The sequence below is a fragment of the Ahaetulla prasina genome, chromosome 2, assembly GCF_028640845.1.
Source record: "Ahaetulla prasina isolate Xishuangbanna chromosome 2, ASM2864084v1, whole genome shotgun sequence".
Classification (NCBI taxonomy): domain Eukaryota; kingdom Metazoa; phylum Chordata; class Lepidosauria; order Squamata; family Colubridae; genus Ahaetulla; species Ahaetulla prasina.
This window is the reverse complement of record NC_080540.1, coordinates 299,618,831-299,638,401: the sequence shown is the minus strand read 5'-3', so window position 1 is coordinate 299,638,401 and position 19,571 is coordinate 299,618,831. Positions and strand designations below refer to the sequence as shown.

Sequence of the window (19,571 nt, the reverse complement as noted above, 5' to 3'; positions counted from 1 at the left end):
TTGGGGAAAGCCCAGATGAGGGCTCTGCATTGGAGGCAGAGATGGGGCCAGGGCCATCTGGGAGTGATGTGCGGACTCCGGAGCCTCTAGAGGATGACAGTAGTGAGGCAGAGGAACAGGAGGAGCCTGTTCCTAATGCACGCATGAAAAGAGCTGCTGGGAGGCAAAAGCAAAGAGGACACCTCGGGAGTACGGCCAAGAGATGATTGGCCCCTCCCATAAGGCTTAAAAGACCAGCAAAGGCATTTGGGCTCTTTTTCGGAAAACAACATTGATAGATTTACTTTTTGTCTTGCTGCATTTATTTGTTGTCGGCATCTTCTGCTTTTGAAATTTTTCCAAGAAAAGCCTTTGGCAGTTTGCCTAATTAGACCGAGATTGGTGATAAGACTGAAAAATTGTGTTATGAAGAATTTGCTTTGATTTAGTTTGGACGACGCTGAGAATGAGTGAACTCTCAGCGGTTCTAATAAAGTCTGTTTGGTTTTGAACTTATTGCATCTACTACTATCTACTTAGGTCTAGGTCACAACACCAGTGACCTCACCTGGCTGAGCCAGCCTTGAATATGATCCTGGAACCAGAAGCATCTTGATCCAATCATCTGCATCCTCTCCCTGTCTTGGGGCTAAGGATCCAATACATAAAAAATTCCAGGATCCTCAGAGCCCCCAATTAATCTTTTTTTTTAATCTCTTTTTCCCCCCTTCTTGCCAGCAAACTTCCATTCCTCTGTTCTCCTTTCATTTCATTATTTTTTTTTTTCCTCTTTTATTCCGTAAGTGATTGGGTTCCCCCCTCACACACTTTTTGGGGGTAATATGAGAAGAAGCTTTTATTTCTATAAAACGGCAGCTGCTTTCATTTAGTTTTATGGATTTAATGCATTTAGGTGTTCCGAGAGAAGCGGCGAGCTGATAGTATTATCCCGCCGTTTGCTGCTTAGTGCTTTTTCTAATGACGAAACTTATCTGATTCGGAGCATCTCATATTGGCAGCAATATTAATTCTCCGTTTCTTTGTCTTTGGGCTTCCAGATTTAATTTGTAGAGGGGATTCTTTTGAGAGACGCGAGTTCCGTTTTCCTCTCTCTCCACAGATCTCATAATGTGTTTTTTTTAAAATTGATTTCTTTAATTGTATTTATCAGTCTTCCGCTGTTATTATTTTTACAAATAACTCAAGGCAGCAAATCCACAAAAGCACACTTTCCTCCTTCTTCTCCCCCCCCAAAAAAAAACACAACAACCCTGTGAGGTGAGTTGGGCTGAGAGAGAAGGACTGGCTCAAAAGTTACCCAGATGGCTTTCATGCCTAAGTCAAGACTAGAACTCTTTGTCTCCTGGTGATTGGCTCAAAGACACCCAGCCAGCTTTCAAGCCCAGCCAGCTTTCATGCCTTAGGCAAAACTAGAACTCACTGTCTCCTGGTGACAGGCCTAAAGTCACCCAGTGAGTTTTCATGCTTAAAGCAGAACGAGAACTCACCATCTCCTGGTGATTGGCCCAAAGTCACCCAGCGGGCTTTCATGCCTAGTCAAGACTAGAACTCACTATCTCCTTGGTAATTGGCCCAAAGTTACAGAGTCGGCTTTTGTGCCTGAAGTGGAACAAGCAATAATAATAATAATAATAATAATAATAATAATAATAATAATAATAATAATAATAATAATAATAATAATAATAATAATAATAATTTAATTTTTATACCGCCCTTCTCCCGAAGGACTCAGGGCGGTTCACAGCCAAGTAAAACAACCAGTACATAAATACAATACAAGTAAAATTAATAATTAAAAAACTAATTCAATTTGGCCCTAATTTAAAACTACAATTAAAATCATAAACTCATTCAACATCTCTTGGTGACAAACCCAAAGTCACCTAGCCGACTTTCATGCTTTAGGTGGGATGAAAATTCACCATCTCCTGGAGTTTGGTCCAAAGTCCCCTTGGATCTCTCTTTAATGACCTTCCGCCCATTACTTCTTGTCCTGCCCTGAGCTCCTTTTGAGAATAAGTCAATTTCCTCTTCTTTATGACTGCCTCCCAAGTGCTGTAAACCTGCTTTCACATAACGTAACATAATAACAGAGTTGGAAGGGACCTTGGAGGTCTTCTAGTCCAACCCCCTGCCCAGGCAGGAAATTCTACACCATCTCAGACAAATGGCTATCCAACATTTTCTTAAAAATTTCCAGTGTTGGAACATTCACAACTTCTGGAGGCAAGTTGTTCCACTTATTGATTGTTCTAACTGTCAGGAAATTTCTCCTTAGTTCTAAGTTGCTTCTTTACTTGATTAGTTTCCACCCATTGCTTCTTGTTCTACCCTCAGGTGCTTTGGAGAACAGCCCGACTCCCTCTTCTTTGTGGCAACCCCTGAGATATTGGGAGACTGCTATCATGTCTTCCCTGGCCCTTCTTTTCATTAAACTAGACATACCCAGTTCCTGCAACCATTCTTCATATGTTTTAGCCTCCAGTCCCCTAATCATCTTGGTTGCTCTTCTCTGCACTCTTTCAAGAGTCTCAACATCTTTTTTACATCGTGGCGACCAAAACTGAATGCAATATTCCAAGTGTGGCCTTCCCAAGGCCTTATAAAGTGGTATTAACACTTCATATGATCTTGATTCTATCCCTCTGTTTATGCAGCCCAGAACTGTGTTGGCTTTTTTGGCAGTTGCACCCATAGTCCTTCTCTTTGTTAGACTAGACACACCTAAGTCCCTCAATCACTTATCATATGGTTTAGCCTCCAGATCCCTGATCGTCTTGGTTGTTCTTCCCTGCACTCTTTCTATGGTCTCAACATATTTGCAAGGACAGTCTACAATTATTAGATTCCTGACGACAAACAAAGAATTTATCACAAAGAGCCTGGAAAAGTCACAGCACACGTATTTGGAATGCAAGAATCACGAGGAACCTTGGCATAAAAGCCAATGAGTTGGTTGCTGATGGAAAACTTGGTTCTTCATAGTGTTAAAAAAAATCCATACTTGTGAACGCATAGCTCAATATCTACGGAGATTCTCCATCATCCAGGTCATGGTAGTCCCAAAGGTGCTTTTCCCAAGAGGCAACTGGACTTTCTGGTTTTTCCTTGAAGATGTTTCGCTTTTGAGCTGAAGACGTTTCTTAGATGAGAAGTGAAGCATCTTCAGAGAAGAAACCAGAAAGTCCATCAAGACAACTAGACACAAGGAGAGTTTTCCCCCCATGCCATCACTCTGCTAAACAACTAATTCCAACAACACTGTCAAACTATTTAATAAGGCTGTATTACTATCATTATTCTTCTCATCCTTCTTATTGCTTATTTACTTTTGTACTTACGACTATAACTTGGTTGCTTGCATCTTTAAGATTTATACTAGTTTCCTAGTATGATTTATGTTGATTGCTTATTTAGTTTCCTACGATTATCACTAAGTGTTGTATCTTATGATTTATGATGAATGTATTTTTATGATGACTATGATCATGATTTATCACCTATAGCTGTTACGTACGCTGAGAGCTTATGCACTAAAGACAAAGTCCTTGTGTGTCACACTTGGCCAATAAAGAATTCAATGCAATGCAACACAATGCAATGCTATTCTATTCTATATTCCATTCCATTCCATTCTACACGCTACACGCTACACTCTACGCTCTACACTCTACACTATTCTACTCTACTCTACTCTATTCTACTCTACTCTACTCTACTCTATTCTCTTGGGGAAAAAAGCACCTTTGGGACATACTTGAATGTTCTCCTCCAAACACACACACACACACACACACACACACACACACACACACAAATAAAACCATTAGGTGTTAATAACAAAACCAGGAATCAAATTGCAGGTCACCCTTAATAACTCCAAAATAAAGATCCAAAACCCTCATAGCTTTGTAAGAACAAATTAATTTTTCACGACAAACCCGTAGAATTGTTTTTCTCCCAGCCTCTGAAAGAACCTTGTCAAAAGTCATTTGAATTAACAGTATGACTCTCCATCTCCATATCTCTGTTTCTCTCTCTCTCTTTCTCTCTCTCTCTCTCTCTCCTTACACAACTTAAACATTGATTGTGATTGCAAATGTGTAGGTGCACATTCCAAAGGAATTGCTAATTTTCTTTTTTCTTTTAAAATAAAAAGCAGATTCTCAGCTCCCAAATCCCCAAACCGCATGAACCGAATGAAGTAGAAGAGTATCGTTCTCTTATAAAGCTTTATGAAGCCTTGATGTTATATAACTTTAAGCTATAAATTGAACCTAGATTGGCAGGCAACCAAGTGCATTAAAACTCTTTTCATGGACTAACAGGGAAAAAAAACCCCCAAACCTCATTTCTTTAGCTGCTGGGAACTGAACGTTAATACAGCCTAGAATCTTGGACCCATTAAGTAACCGAGGGAAAGAATTGTAAGTTTTGTCGCTGAGATGACAATGTTATGGGAAGACATCGATAGCAGAAAGTGGAACAATCCGAAAAGACCCACAGTGGATATTTTACCCGGCATCCAAACAGCATAAATTTATTTATTTATTTATTTATTTATTTAGTCAGTCAGTCAGTCATATATAAGAAAACTAGAAGCACAAAGCTGAAGCCTGAAGATGACGAATGAGACTTCGTTGAAACGTCGCCAAGAGACTTCTAATTTTACGTGGGAGAAAACCCGAATAACCAAAGACCTACATACAAACACCCGCAAAAACCTCAGAAAACAAACAGGTAAAAGTATAAACATAATCTGGATACAGATTTCGGACCGCTACTCACCACCGCAGGGAGATGGAACCAATACGTTGGATCCGTCCCAGGCGCCTGATGGACCCAGAGAGGTTCCTGACGGAGCTTGGGCCGATTCCCAAGAATCTGGCCCGCGGCACGGCTGAAGAACTGGTCGCGGCTGGAGCTTTGGACCGTGTTGTGCCTTTGCGGCCTTTGACCCGGCGTAGGTCTCAACCAGCTCCTTGGTTCTCCGAGGAGCTGAGGGAGATGAAACGCTGGAGAAGGCGCCTAGAGAGCGCTTGGAGATCCAGCCATTCGGAGGCTGACCGGACACTAGTTAGGTCCTATAGTAGGACCTACCTAGTGGCATTGAGGGCAATGGTGTCAAACTGAATTTCTTCAAGGGCGGATTATCATTGTAGTTGTCCTCCAAGGGCTGCAGGATGGGTGGGGGGCAGGGAGTGGGTGGGGAGATGGGATGGACACCTCCTGCACAAGGGTGAAATGCTCCCGGTTCTGACCGGATCGGCTGATCTGGTAGCGATCGTGGTGGGTGGTTCAAAGAACTGGTTCAAAGCGATGGTGGTGCGAGGCTCTGCCTGCCTGCCCAGATGTCGTTAAAACCAGGAAGTAATGTGTTTTTTACCCTCTGCACATGCGCAGAAGGTTTTGTGCCTGCGTGAAGGGTCTGGGCATGCATGAGATACATGCGTGCGAGTGAAGTGGCGCTTGCACTTCCAAACCGGTAAGGAAGGTAAGTAGATTTCACCCCTGCTCCTGCAGCACCCTGCCAGCCAAAATGGGCTGCGGAGCACGTTTTTGGCCTAAATGGCCTCCTGCAGCACTTTACCAGCCAAAATGGGACATGGGGGGGGGCACACACAACCCTTTGCCTTGTTTTTGCTCTCCATGGCTTCCATCAGCACTCTGCTGACCAAAAATGGGCTGCGCGGAGGCCTCCATGCAGCCCATTTTTGGTCTGCAGAATGCTGCAGGAGACCAGGGAGGCTGAAAACGGGCCATGGGGGAGAGAGGGTGGGAATGTGCCCCCCACCCGCCCCATTTTAGTCTCAGCAAATAAAATTCACAAACATCCCATCTCTATTCAAGATAATCCTCATATTTTGACAGCAGCAACAATTGTATTTGTACAGTACTGGAAAAATGAGGAAACACCAACAGAGGAGGATGTAATTTAAAAAAAAAAATTATATTGTGCAGAAATGGACAGATTGACCCTAAAAAGAAAAGAAAAAAGAAGATACGGAGTATTTTCAAACACGGGACTTGTTTTACAAATGGTTGTATAGTAGAGGTGGAAATTAGGAGTGGGAAAAGTATTACGATACAGTAGTGGCCACTTTTTTGGGAAAAGTGGATTTTCTAAAACTAGCTAATAACACCACTTTTTTTTTGTAGTACCATAAAATTATATATCAATGGAAAGATAATTCAATCAAGAATGTAATGCAATAACTTTTATGGAGGATTTGCTATTAGAATAGCAGTTTACAGTATAAAGAAGAAAAGTGAAACACGTAGAGAAAACGAGATACACAGAAATGATCCCCATGTCAGTTAATCCTTAGTTGGGTAACCTTTAGTATGAATTACGGCCTTACAACGTCTTCCCATGGAGTGAATCAAGTCTTTGAGTTCTGCAGTTGTTATCATGTGAAACCAAGATTGAAGGATGGCTTCTATTAACTGGGTTTTATTGCTTCTATTGCTTCTATTGCTTCTATTAACTGGGTTTATCGCTTCTGACTAACCAGTTTCTTTAGTTGGCTCCATCGATTTTCAATTGGGTGAAGGTCTGGGCTATTCCCAGGTCATTCCAGCAGTGGAATAGGATTATCTTGCAACTCAAAAAAGAAAAGAAAAGAAAAAGTAGTCTTATTAGCCCTCAAACCTCAAAAATACACTTTTCCCAAAAGGTTTCCACAATTTTTGCCACTACTATATATAAATAAATTGATCCAAACAATATGTTGGTCACTAAGCACTTATGTATGTACTGTGAAAATATATAAATAAACTGTTTTTTAACAAAAGAGGTAATCCTCATTTTTTGGTGGTTTATTCATTCATCTATTGTTCCCTAGGAACTGCACGGGTTTAGAGTGGAGGCAGGCTTAAACGCATCTTCTTAGTTGTTACGATTATCGTTTCGAGTAGTTTTAATGGGCTGCATAAACAGAGGGATAGAATCAAGATCACGTGAAGTGTTAATACCACTTTATAATGCCTTGGTAAGGCCACACTTGGAATACTGCATTCAGTTTTGGTCGCCACGATGTAAAAAAGATATTGAGACTCTAGAAAGAGTGCAGAGAAGAGCAACAAAGATGATTAGGGGACTGTTATATGTTATGCTATGCTATGCTATGCTATGCTATGCTATGCTATGCTATGCTATGCTATGTTAATTGTTACCTGCTTGGCTCTCAAATGGGGAGAAAGCAGTGGGTAGAGTAGAGATTTATCCAGTGGTGGGATTCAAATAAATTAACAACCGGTTCTCTGCCCTAATGACCAGCTGGGTGAGCGGGGCCATGCTGGACATGGCCAGGAATGTGACAGACAACACTTGGCCTCCTGCACCCACCTGGGAGCAAAAACGGGCCATGGGGGGCGCCACACCCCCTGCGCTCTGTTTTTGGGCCTAAGAGACCTTCCTGCACTTACCTGGGAGCCAAAACCAGGACTCCTAAAAGGGATGGGGATGAGAGAGGCCAGCCAGCAATTTAACGAACAAGTTTATCTGAACCAACCCGAACTGTCTGAATCCCACCACTGGATTTATCAAGTAAATAAACGAATTTATCAAACCAATTGCTACAAATAGGTCTATACTTATGACCCTCGCTGCACCCTGGGATCCCCAGATCCCCTTTTTGCGACCTTCTGACAAAGCAACGTTAGACTCAGGTTCACTTAACAACCGGGTTACTAATGGATCAGCCACCACCATTCAACTAACAATGGTGGTAAGACTGTAAAACTTAACAACCTTGGCAAGTTAAGTAAAACAGAGCAAAACCAACATCTTGCTTAACAGCGGAAACGCTGGGCTCCCCCTTGTGGCCGTAAGTTGAGGACTTCCTGTTTATTGCTTCTCCTTACAGCATCCATCTGTGCAAGGAAAAGAAAAGAAAAAAATCTAACAGGACAGGACTGGTTCCCTCCTTTTGCCGCCAAGTAAATGGCGATTTAATAGAAGCAAGCTAAATCCCTTCTATTTACCACAAGGTCAGGGGTCAGCATGAGTAAATCATTAATTAACACACTGAGGGCTCCCTGCTATCGATCAGGTTGTGTTTACACACAGGGACCAAAGCAACCTCTTGACATTTCAACCAAGAGGAAGGTTGCTTGGATTGAACTGCAGGCTTTTTTTTTCCAGTTTAGCTTTCTCGTTCCCCGACTTTGAGAGCAAGCCGAGATCATAATATCACTGACACCAACTCTACAAAGCCTTAGTAAGACCACACCTGGAATTCTGCAGCCAGTTTTGGTCACCATGCTATAAAAAAGATGTTGAGACTCTAGAAAGAGTGCAGAGAAGAGCAGCCAGGATGATGAGGGGACTGGAGGCTAAAACATAGGATGAACTGTTGCAGGAACTGGCCCTGGCTAGTCTAATGAAGAGAAGAGAAGGACCAGGGGAGACAGGATATCAGTCTTCCAATATTTGAGGGGCTGCCACACAGAGAGGAAGAGGGGATCAACCTGTTTTCCAAGGGATGGGATAAGATGGGATAGAAAATTTGGAATGGAATGGAATGGAATAGAATAGAATAGAATAGAATAGAATAGAATAGAATAGAATAGAATAGAATAGAAAATAGAAAATAGAAATAGAAATAGAAATAGAAATAGAAATAGAAATAGAAATAGAAATAGAAATAGAATAATATTATTGTCACTTTGAATTACACTAATCGGCATACATTAAAGTGAAATTTTATTGCATACAGCTCTCAAAGGATCACCACCTCCAATATACACTACATAATCTAACAGACTAAATAAATAAAATACAGATAAATACAGAATTGTTTATATACCACATATATTGAGTATGTATGTATGTATGTATGTATGTATGTATGTATGTATGTATGTATGTATTTAATTAACAAGAAGTTGCCTTCAGAAGTTGTGGGAGCTTCATCACTGGAAACTTCCAAGAAGAGACTGGACTGCCATCTGTCAGAAATGCTGGAGGGTCTCTTGCTTGGCTGGGTTGGGGGTTGGACTAGATGACCTATAAGGTCCCTTCCAATTCTGCTATTCTATATTCAATAGAACAGAAGTTGCCTTCAGAAGTTGTGGGGGCTTCATCCCTGGAGGCTTTCAAGAAGAGACTGGACTGACATCTGTCAGAAATGGTGTAGGGTCTCCCACTTGGCTGGGTTGGGGGTTGGACTAGATGACCTACAAGGTCCCTTCCAATTCTACTATTCTATATTCAATGGAACAGAAGTTGCCTTCAGAAGTTGTGGGGGCTTCATCCCTGGAGGCTTTCAAGAAGAGACTGGACTGACATCTGTCAGAAATGGTGTAGGGTCTGCTTGGGTGGGGATTGGACTAAATGACCTACGGGATCCCTTCCAACCAGTGGTGGGATTCAGCCAGTTTGCACCACTTTGGGAGAACCGGTTGTCAACTTTCTGAGCAGTTTGGCAAACTGGTTGTTGGAAGAAATTATCAGAGCAGAGAACCGGTTGTTAAATTACTTGAATCCCACCACTGCTTCCAACTCTGTTAAGATGTAATCTGAAAAACTTTCGACTTTGATAGCAAATCGAGATCACTTCCCCCCCCCCCCGTGCCATCCTAGGAAGGCTATTTTCCTCTCCCAGGACAAAAACGCCTGAGGTTTTCCCCTGCGTGGAACCGTCTCTTCCAGAGTAGCAATAAATAAATATCTCCTTTAAAGAAAAAATAAAAAATAAGAAGAAGCAGCATAAAATGGCATTTTAATGGAACCCGAGCTTCGGCGAGCCTCCATGAGCAAGCAAAATTTGATCTCTTGTTACGCTGCAGAAAAAAAAAAAGTTGCACGGAATTAATGCATAATTGAAGCCAACAGACAATCAACTCCAGGGTTGTTGTTGTTTTGTACACACACACACACACACACACAAACCAAAGGGGGGGAAAAATCCACAAAAATCACACAGAGGAGGTTTTATTGCTAAAAATATCTGGCTGCCAACATCTGAGAAAGCAAAAAAAAAATTGCACAGAAATAACAGTGGACTCTACACTTTCCTGATGGATCAGTTCTGGGTTTATTTCTGGACTCGCCCTGAGGTCGAGTTTCAGGTTCTTTTTATTATTATTATTATATTATTATTATTCCTCTCTTCCTTTCCTTTCAGAGGTCTCTGAATGGAGAGGGCTCTCTGGATTTTTGCAGCAAGGTATTCCAACGAGTGCAGGGTGAAGGTATTTCTGTAACCGAGTCGGTTAGCTTTATTACTAAAAGAATGGATTAAAAAGTGCTAGACACCGAAGGCCTTCAGTTCCAGCTGGAAGGACAAAAAAAAAGTTGTAAATAATAATAATTGAATAAGGAGCAGACTCTGCTCTGAAGGTGAGGGGCCTGCGGTGTGGCATAGGGGATCCTTGGTGATCTCTCAGCTTGTTGCTTTCTTTGCAGTTGTTGCATTACCCAGCTGGGTAATATCAGCAGTGCTAGAAGGCAGTGAGATTTGTGGAGAGGGGTATGAGAAGGAGGAGGAGGAGGAGGAGGACAAGGACTGTGGGGTCCTTGAGGCTCTCTGAGCTTGGTTGTTTTCTTGCAGAGATTTCATTACCCAACTAGGTAACATCATCAGTGTGAGAAGGGAGTGGGGTTTATGGAAAGGAGGAGGAGGAGGAGGAGGAGGAGGAGAAGGAGAAGGAGGAGGAGGAGGAGGAGGAGGAGGAGGAGGAGGATGATTGTGGGGTCCTTGGTGCTCTCTGAGCTTGGTTGTTTTATTGTGGATGTTTCATTACCCAACTAGGTAACATCATCAGTGTGAGACGGGGCTGGGGCTTGCGAACAGGAGGAGGAGGAGGAGGAGGAGGAGGAGGAGGGAATGAGAGGTGGAGGAGGAGGAGGACTGTGGGGTCCCTGGTGCTTTCTGAGCTTGGTGGTTTTCTTGGAGACATTTCATGACCCACCTAGGTAGCATCATCAGTGTGAGAAGGGAGTGGGGTTTATGGAAAGGAGGAGGAGGAGGAGGAGGAGGAGGAGGAGGAGGAGGGGGAGGGGGAGGAGGAGGATTGTGGGGTCCTTGGTGCTCTCTGAGCTTGGTTGTTTTATTGTGGATGTTTCATTACCCAACTAGGTAACATCATCAGTGTGAGAAGGGAGTGGGGTTTATAGAAAGAAGGAGGAGGAGGAGGAGGAGGAGGAGGAGGAGGAGGAGGAGGAGGAGAGAGGAAAGAAGAGAAAAAGGACTATGGGATCCTTGGTGCTCTCTGAGATTGGTGGTTTTCTTGGAGATGTTTCAGTAGCCAACTAGATAACATCGTCAGTGCTAGAAGGGAGTGAGGTTTGTGGAGAGAAGGAGGGGGAGGAGGAGAAAAAGGACTATGGGGTCCAGAGGTAGGTTCCACATAATTTATCACTGCTTCGCCGCACACCAAAAATGTGAGTGTATGCCTTCTGCGCATGTGCACAGTCATCCAGGCATGCACTTTGTTTGTTTGCACGGCTTGCACTCATGCACACGGCTTAGAAAATGTAGCTAAATAGGACGGCATAGCGTCAGGGCATGTCGCCGCTACCGGTTCACCCGAACTGGTCCAAACTGGCTGAATACCACCATTGATGAGGTCTTCGGTGCTCTCTGAGGTTGGTGGTTTTCTTGAAGATGTTTCATTACCCAACTAGGCAACATCATCAGTGCTAGAAGGGAGTGGAGTTTGTGGGGAGGAGGAGGTAGAGGAGAAGGAGGTGACTAAAATTGGATGAAGTACTCAAGGTGGGGTTGACCTTCAAATCTTCTTTCCATCTGTGGTGAGATGGAGTGGGGGGCAGATCTGTGCTGATAATGCAACCGGCGATAATTGCTTGCAAACAGTCTTGGTGTTTAACGCACAGGTTTGCAAAACCGTGCAAATTGGGGGTAAGGGGGTATCAAAGTACAAAAAGTGTTAAGGGTAGTCATCAGGTTACAATGCTGTAGCGTCCCTGTAGATTCCCCACAAGCCATAATTTAGTAGTCTTTTTATACATTGGCTACAGAGCTCAACCAATCAGGATGCTTGCAATGATGCAGCACAGCCTTAAAGCAATATCATGCCTTTCTACAAACATACATAGTTAGTTTATATATTGCCTGGCCAACTAGTTAGGCAAATAACAATTTCCTAACAAAAAGGACAAATCTGAAAAATGGAAATGTCATCAGATACCTGGATCATATTACCACATGTGGTGGACGTGCATTGAAGCTAAAAGATATTGGACTGAAATACACACGTGGTTGGAAAAAAAATGAATAAGAAGCATATTGACTTTAAGCCAGAAATCTTTCTGTTGGGAATTATACCGGAGATATATACTAGAAATATAAAAGATTTGATTGTGAATATTATTACAGCAGCTAGGATTGTATTTGCAAAAAATTGGAAAAATGAAAAGATGAAATAATTAGAAAAATGCTGGAATGTGCAGAGATGAGTTAATTAACATTTGAAATTAGAGAACAAGAAGATAAACAATATTATAAAATATGGGATTTATTCTATAATTGGTTAAATGGAAAGATATGTTAGGAAAAATGAGTATAAGATATATGTATGGAAGAGACGGCTATTTTGTGAATGCACAGGAAGATATGTTAACACCCTTACAGCATGTTGTAATGGAATTGATTTGATGAGGTTTTTTTTATTTTATGTTTAAACATAAATAAAAATTTTCCAAAAAAAAAAAAAGGACAAAACGGAGTGAAAAACTGTACTTGTTTATTCAGAGGGATCTTTTTTCTGTTCTTCTTCTTTTTTTTCATCCCCAATGCTTTGTAGAAAGGGCTTCTCCGGGCTATTTTATTCACTGGCGGCGCCATCAATAAAATATAATAAATCGTCCATTCACATTCCTTGCACACAGAACTTCTGTTGCCGAGTTTTATGGTTTTCAGGGTAATGGGGAACGGCGTATATCCCACTTCTCTACACACAATGAATCTTGCCGGCCTAGTGTGTGTATAAATGAGGTGTAAAGCTGCAAGCTTAGTAAGCATAAACAGGAAGAGTAAATGCCGTTTGTTCGGAGGACACATGAGCCGGCTAGCAATAGATCCTAGCGGATAGCCAATCTCCCTTCCCTTCCCTGTTCCTCCTCCGCCATCACGCCCCAATTTCAATCCTATATTCGTCTAACCCAGGGGTGTCAAACTTGATTTCATTGAGGGCCGCATCAGAGTTGTGTTTGACCTCATGTTCTGTCCCCCTCGCCTCCGTCCGAGCGATGACTTAATTAGCCGGCACTATCAGCTCTGGCAGCAAACTAGCGAGGGTCTGCCAAGTGTCTCTGTTATCTCCCTTGATGCCAATGAGTCAACAAACAGTACTTCAGCTCTAGTCAAGAAGTTGATTTGCCTGCTACGAAGAGGCATAGCAGCCCTTGCTGCTTTTATATCCTGTGGGGTGTGGTTCCATGACTCAGCACTTCCTAGGCCTGCCCCACCTCTGCTTCTGTTGTTCCCGCCTCTCCTGCCTACGAAAACTAGGGTCCAGCCAGGCCTGATTGCCATCAGCTGGGTCTGGAGGTGTGGCCTGGGGAGGGGAAGAGTCAGGGGATGGAGGCCTTGTTATCTCGTCCACCTGGCCTGCCTCTGGCTCCTGGAGCTGAGCCAGGGAAGCCGTTGCTCCTGAGGTAAGTCCTGATGGCCCTTCCCCCTCACTTTCCAAGTCACTTTCTGGCAGGGGGCCTGGCTCGGGGGGCGCAGACACAACATCTCAGAAGGCCGGGGTAGGTATAGCGACCTCAGCGTCACTTGTGTCGGGTGCGCCTATGGTGGCCCGAGTGCTCTGCCAGCGAAAATGGGCTCCCAAGCTCCATTTTGGGCTGTGACAGCCAGCAACCCTCTTCCAGCAAAAATGGAGCTCGGGAGGGCTGCCTGCAGGTCTCCTTGAGCTCCGTTTTTGCTGGCAGAGGCAGCGGGGCCAGTCCTTCGTTGTTTCCAGGGTGGCCCCATGGGCCAGATCTAAGCACCCCATGGGTCAGATCTGGCCCCCGGGCCTTGAGTTTGATACCCCTGGTCTAGCCACTCTATGTATCTGGGAGGGTGAGTTGCAACTCACCAAAGCTGATGTCTTTTAATAAAATGGCTAATTGGTAAAGTTGCCCTGAGATTCCTGACTCTTAAAAAGGTAAGCAGGGTTAGAGTTGGTAAGCATTTGTATGGATGTAACCACTGTAGGATTTGGGGGGGGGGCGTAAACCAGGCCAAAAATTGGAGGAGGAGGAGGAGGAGGAGGAGGAGGAGGAGGAGGAGGAGGAGGAGGAGGAGGAGGAAGAAGAAGAAGAAAAAGAAGAAGAAGAAGAAGAAGAAGAAGAAGAAGAAGAAGGAGAAGGAGCAGAAGAATGGAGGAAGAAGAAGAAGAAATGGAAGAAAGAGAAAAGAAAGGGAGAGAGACAAGAAGGAGAGAGGAGAAGGAGAAGAAATGGGAAGAGGTGGTGGTGAAGGAGAATGGAAAGGAGATAAGGAGAAGGAGCAGAAGAATGGAGGAAGAAGAAGAATTAAAGGAAGAGAAGGATGAGAGAGAGAGACAAGAATGTGAGAGGAGAAGGAGGAGATAAATGGGAGTAGTAGTAGGAGGAGGATGAAAAGGAGAAGGAGAAGGAGAAGAAGAAATGGGAGAGAAGGAAGAGGAAAAGAATTGGAGGAGGAGGTGAATTGGAGGTGGTAAAGGAGAAGAAGGATGGCAAGGAAAGGAAGAGAAGGAAGGAACAGCAACTGGTAGAAAAAACATATACAAAAATTATTCCTAAGAAAACATGAATGTGACTTTGAAATCACCTGGAGTCAAGTCCAACCCAATGGATGCTTTGCTTTTAAATTCCTCACAGTGTTCCATTTCTCTTTGCAGAGCTACACCCGAGAGTAGCTTCTTGCTCTAAGTAGTTTCTTAGAATAAGAAACCAGTGACGGAAGCCACGGGCCCCTTCAATCCCTCTCTAACAACTCAATTCCAAGTCTTGTTTCCTGAGGCCCTCCGAACGCAGGAGATTCCCCGCCCCCTCAAAAACCAAACCCCTAAATTTAAGCCCCCAAACATTTGCTAGACCAATTCTCAAATACCAATTCTGAAACCCGCACTGCATATCGGACATAAATACAATCGAGCGAGTCCAGAGATATTTCACGAGAAGAGCCCTCCACTCCTCTGCTCACAACAAAATACCTTATTCCACCAGGTTTGAAATTTTGGCCTTAGATAACTTTTAACTACGCCGTCTTTGGTCGGACCTAAACGCAGTGCACAAAATTATCTGCTACAACTGTCAATGACAACTGTCAATGACTACTTTTATTATTTTATTTATTTTTATTATTTGCATTTATATCCCGCCCTTCTCTGAAGACTCAGGTCTTCACTATGCTTAACTATGTCAAGCAATTACTTCAGCTTTAACCGCAATAATACACGAGCACACAATAGATACAAACTCAAGGTAAACCGCTCCAACGTCGATTGCAGAAAATACGACCAGCGACAGAGTGGTCAGCATCTGGAATGCACTGCTTGACTCTGTGGTTTCTTCCCCAAACCCCCATAATTTTAACCTTAGACTGTCTACTGTAGACCTCACCCCATTCCTGAGAGGTTTGTAAGGGGCATCCATAAGCACATCAAGATGTCTACCGTCTCTGTTCTACTGCAATAATAATAATAATAATAACAACAGAGTTGGAAGGGACCTTGGAGGCCTTCTAGTCCAACCCCCTGCCCAGGCAGGAAACCATACACAATCTGAGACAGATGGTTATCTAACATTTTCTTAAAAATTTCCAGTGTTGGAGCATTTACAACTTCTGTCCCCATGTATTCATAACCATTTCCTGTGTTGATATCCATGTTTATACTTACTCCTACTCGTACATGCTTGACAAATAAAATAAATAAAAATAAAATAAAATAAAACCGTCCATTTTCAGAATGTCCCAAGGACCATCTCTGGTGTCTGGACAGAAGACACCATGCATGATGGTTCCCAGCTTCAAGCCAGCTCCTATCAGGCCCACGAAGAGCCAATGCAGCATCTCTGTGGTTTTATCTCCTCTTTGCAGAACTGGAGATGAAAAAATAAATAAATAAATAAATAAAAACCCAGCTGCTCAGTTCTCCGATCACGATGGAGGCCCCCGTTAAAGAGCACTAAATCCGACAAAATAATTCCTTGCCACAGCTGTAAGAAAAACCTTTAAGCCCCCTCAAGTAGCAGAATGTTGACAAGGGGTGATAGTGGTCTTCTGGCGTTTATCCTGCTCGTTTTTCCCTGAGCCCTTCGGACGGGCTTGACTTGAAATCTGCCATCCTTAAGATGATGCTCTTGCTAGATTTTTCTTTTTTTGGGCCGCACGCTTAGCCACAGAACGCTATCGGGGTTAGGAGCTGGCTGCAAAAGTAGGTTTGTTGTCCTTTGCTAAGAGGAGTGTGTGTTTCGTGTGTGTGTGTGTGTTCTGTCAAAAAAGCCACCAAAATCCTAGGCTGCATTAAGCAGAGGGATAGAATCAAGATCAGGGGGAAGTGTTGATACGGCTTGATAATGCCTTGGTGTTGTGACCCAGGCCCAAGTAGGTAGTAATAAACTTAGTCTGTGGAAAAACAAAGTTTATTCGAACAGCTGCGAATTACTTCATTCCCAGCGTCGTTCAACTCAAAGTAAAAAAAAAAAAGGCCTCCCAACAAAAAATCCTCAGTTATCTCGCAAACCTTGGTTCAATTAGGCAAACTGCCAAAGGCCCTTCCTGGGAAACATCCAGAAGCCACAAAAACAAAGACGTATAAGAAGCAGAAGACGAAGCAGAAGACGCAGCTACCACGTTGTTTTCCGGCAAAGCTCAAATACCGTTGCTGGTCTGTTTTAAGCCTTATGGGAGGGGCCAATCATCTCTTGGCCCTACTCCTGAGTTGTCCTTTTTGCTTGAGCTGCTCTTGCCTTCCGGCAGCTCTTCTCATGTGTGCATTAGGAACAGGCTCCTCCTGTTCCTCTGCCTCACTACTATCAGTCTCTGGAGGCTCTGGAGTCTGCACCTCACTTCCCGATGGCCCTGGCCTCTCCTCAGCCTCATCGCTGTCCGACTCCATTGCCAGCTCCATAGGCTGCTGACGGACCGCAACATTTGGGAAGGCCACCCTTGGAATATTGGATGACGTTTTGGTCGCCACGATGTTTAAAAAAAAAAAAAGATGTGGAGACTCTGGAAAGAGTGCAGAGAAGAGCAACAAAGATGATGAGGGGACTGGAGGCTAAAACGTATGAAGAACAGTTGCAGGAATTGGGTGTCAGGTTCCAGAATGGCGTTATGAAATAAGACTCCAGACAACCAGGATCCAAGGTATACGGGTCTTTATCAGGCACTCCGGCACGTTCCAACAATCACCATTTACAAAGTGAGATATTGTCAGCGCTGACGCCCAGTGCTCCACACCACGTTTTTAAAGACTCCCATGCGCCACCTGTGACTCCACCCCTTGGCCCCGCCCCATCACGCGCTCTGCTTGCAACTCCCTCCTAACCCACATCCATCCTAGCATAGCTAAACCACACCAGTGCTTTAGTTTTCAGGCTTTAGCTCTGCCCGAGCTAAACACCAGCCAAAGCTTGGTCCTGTGCAGGTGGGCTCTGATGCACAGAGCACAGAGCTGCATCTAGGCTGGTCATCCAGATACATTCCTAGATGTTGCCATGTCAGTAAGTGAGCTCTCCGGTCCCACCTGAATGGCAGCTCCGAAACACGATGCGGCGGGTCTGCCGCCGTCTAGTTTAATGAAAAGAAGGACTAGGGGAGACATGATAGCAGTGTTCCAATATCTCAGGGGTTGCCACAAAGAAGAGGGAGTCGGGCTGTTCTCCAAAGCACCTGAGGGTAGAACAAGAAGCAATCGGTGGAAACTGATCAAGGAAAGAAGCAACTTAGAACTAAGGAGAAATTTCCTGACAGTTAGAACAATCAATAAGTGGAACGACTTGCCTGCAGAAGTTGTGAATGCTCCAACACTGGAAGTTTTTAAGAAAATCTTGGATAGCCATTTGTCTGAAATGGTGTACGGTTTCCTGCCTCGGCAGGGGGTTGGACTAGAAGACCTCCAAGGTCCCTTCCAACTCTGTTACACTAGTCTATTCAATCTCTTAAAAACTTCCAGTGATGAAACACCCACAACTTCTGAAAGCAAGTGATTACACCAATTAATGGTTTAGATTAGATTAGTGTCAGCTGATACCAGTGTTCCAATATCTAAAGGTTTCCACAAAGAAGAGGGAGTCAAGCTATTCTCCAAAGCACCTGAAAGCAGGACAAGAAGCAATGAATGGAAGCTAATCAAGGTGTAAGAACTAAGGAGAAATTTCCTGACAATTAGAACAATTAACCAGTGGAAGAGCTTGCCACCAGAAGTTCTGGTGCTCCATCACTGGAGGTTTTAAGAAGAGATTGAACAACTACTTGTCTGAAATGCTATAGGGCTTCATGCCCGGGCAGTGGGTTGGACTAGAAGATCTCCAAGGTCCCTTTGTGCAGAAGAGGAAAAAGTTATTTTTTACCGGTTACTGTACACATACAGAAATTCTACCTTCTGAGGCTCCTAAGTTAGAATGCAGGCCAACTTTGACTTACAACCGTTTAGCGTTCAATCAAAGATACTACAGCATTAAAAAAAAGAGAGAGGGTCTTCCCACCAGTCCTTCAATTCAATTCAAATCTTTATTGTCGGTGCACAACATATGTACAATGAGATTGATTGAGCTCCCTCAGTGCACCCCCCCCAACACAATACAACTCACAATGAAGACAAAAAAAAAATCCCTAACCCAATAAATCATATTCACAAAACACCCAGTCCTATTGCACCAGTGTGAACGTGTTACACATTGCACTGGTCCTGCAGTCCGTCATACTACGTAGTTATGATGTTATTTCTCATTCAGGAGTCTGACAGCCCATGGATAAAAATTATTCTTCAGCCTGTTTGTGTGGCTGGCTATACTTCTATATCTCCTTCCCGATGGTAGTGGGATAAAGAAGTGGTGACCAGGTTGAGAGGCATCCCTTGTACTTACAACTGTTGCAGCAGCTACAAAATCATGAGATCAATATTCAAGGGCTTAACAGTAAGAATAAGAGAGCTGGAAGGGACTTTGGAGGTCTTCTAATCCAGGGGTCTCCAACCTTGGTCCCTTTAAGACTTATGGACTTCAACTCCCAAAGTCCCTCAGCCAGGTGGCTGAGGAACTCTGGGAGTTGAAGTCCCCAAGTCTTAAAGGGACCAAGGTTGGAGACCCCTGTTCTAATCCAACCCTTTGCTCAAGCAGGAGACCCTATACCATTCTGGACAATCCAGGTTCTTCTTTAAAACCTCTAGTGATGGAGCACCTACAACTTCTGGAGGCAAGTTGTTCCACTGATTAACTGTTCTCCCTGTCAGGAAATTTCTCCTTAGTTCTGGATTGGTTCACTCCTTGATTAGTGGCCTACGTGACCAAGGGTTCAAGTCACCCAATCGTTTCTGAAGACCAACAGGGACCTTGGAAGGGACCTTGGAGGTCTTCTAGTCCAACCCTCTGCTCAAGCAGGAGACCCTATATCATTTCA

At 43.7% G+C, this 19,571-nt stretch overlaps 1 protein-coding gene across 45 annotated transcripts in view; it reads right to left on the bottom strand.

Moving 5' to 3' along the window:
* The window catches only part of CELF4 (CUGBP Elav-like family member 4), a 1,066,478-nt gene that overhangs the window by 841,002 nt on the left and 205,905 nt on the right, over positions 1 to 19,571 (bottom strand). The gene's annotated exons all lie outside the window — the stretch shown is intronic.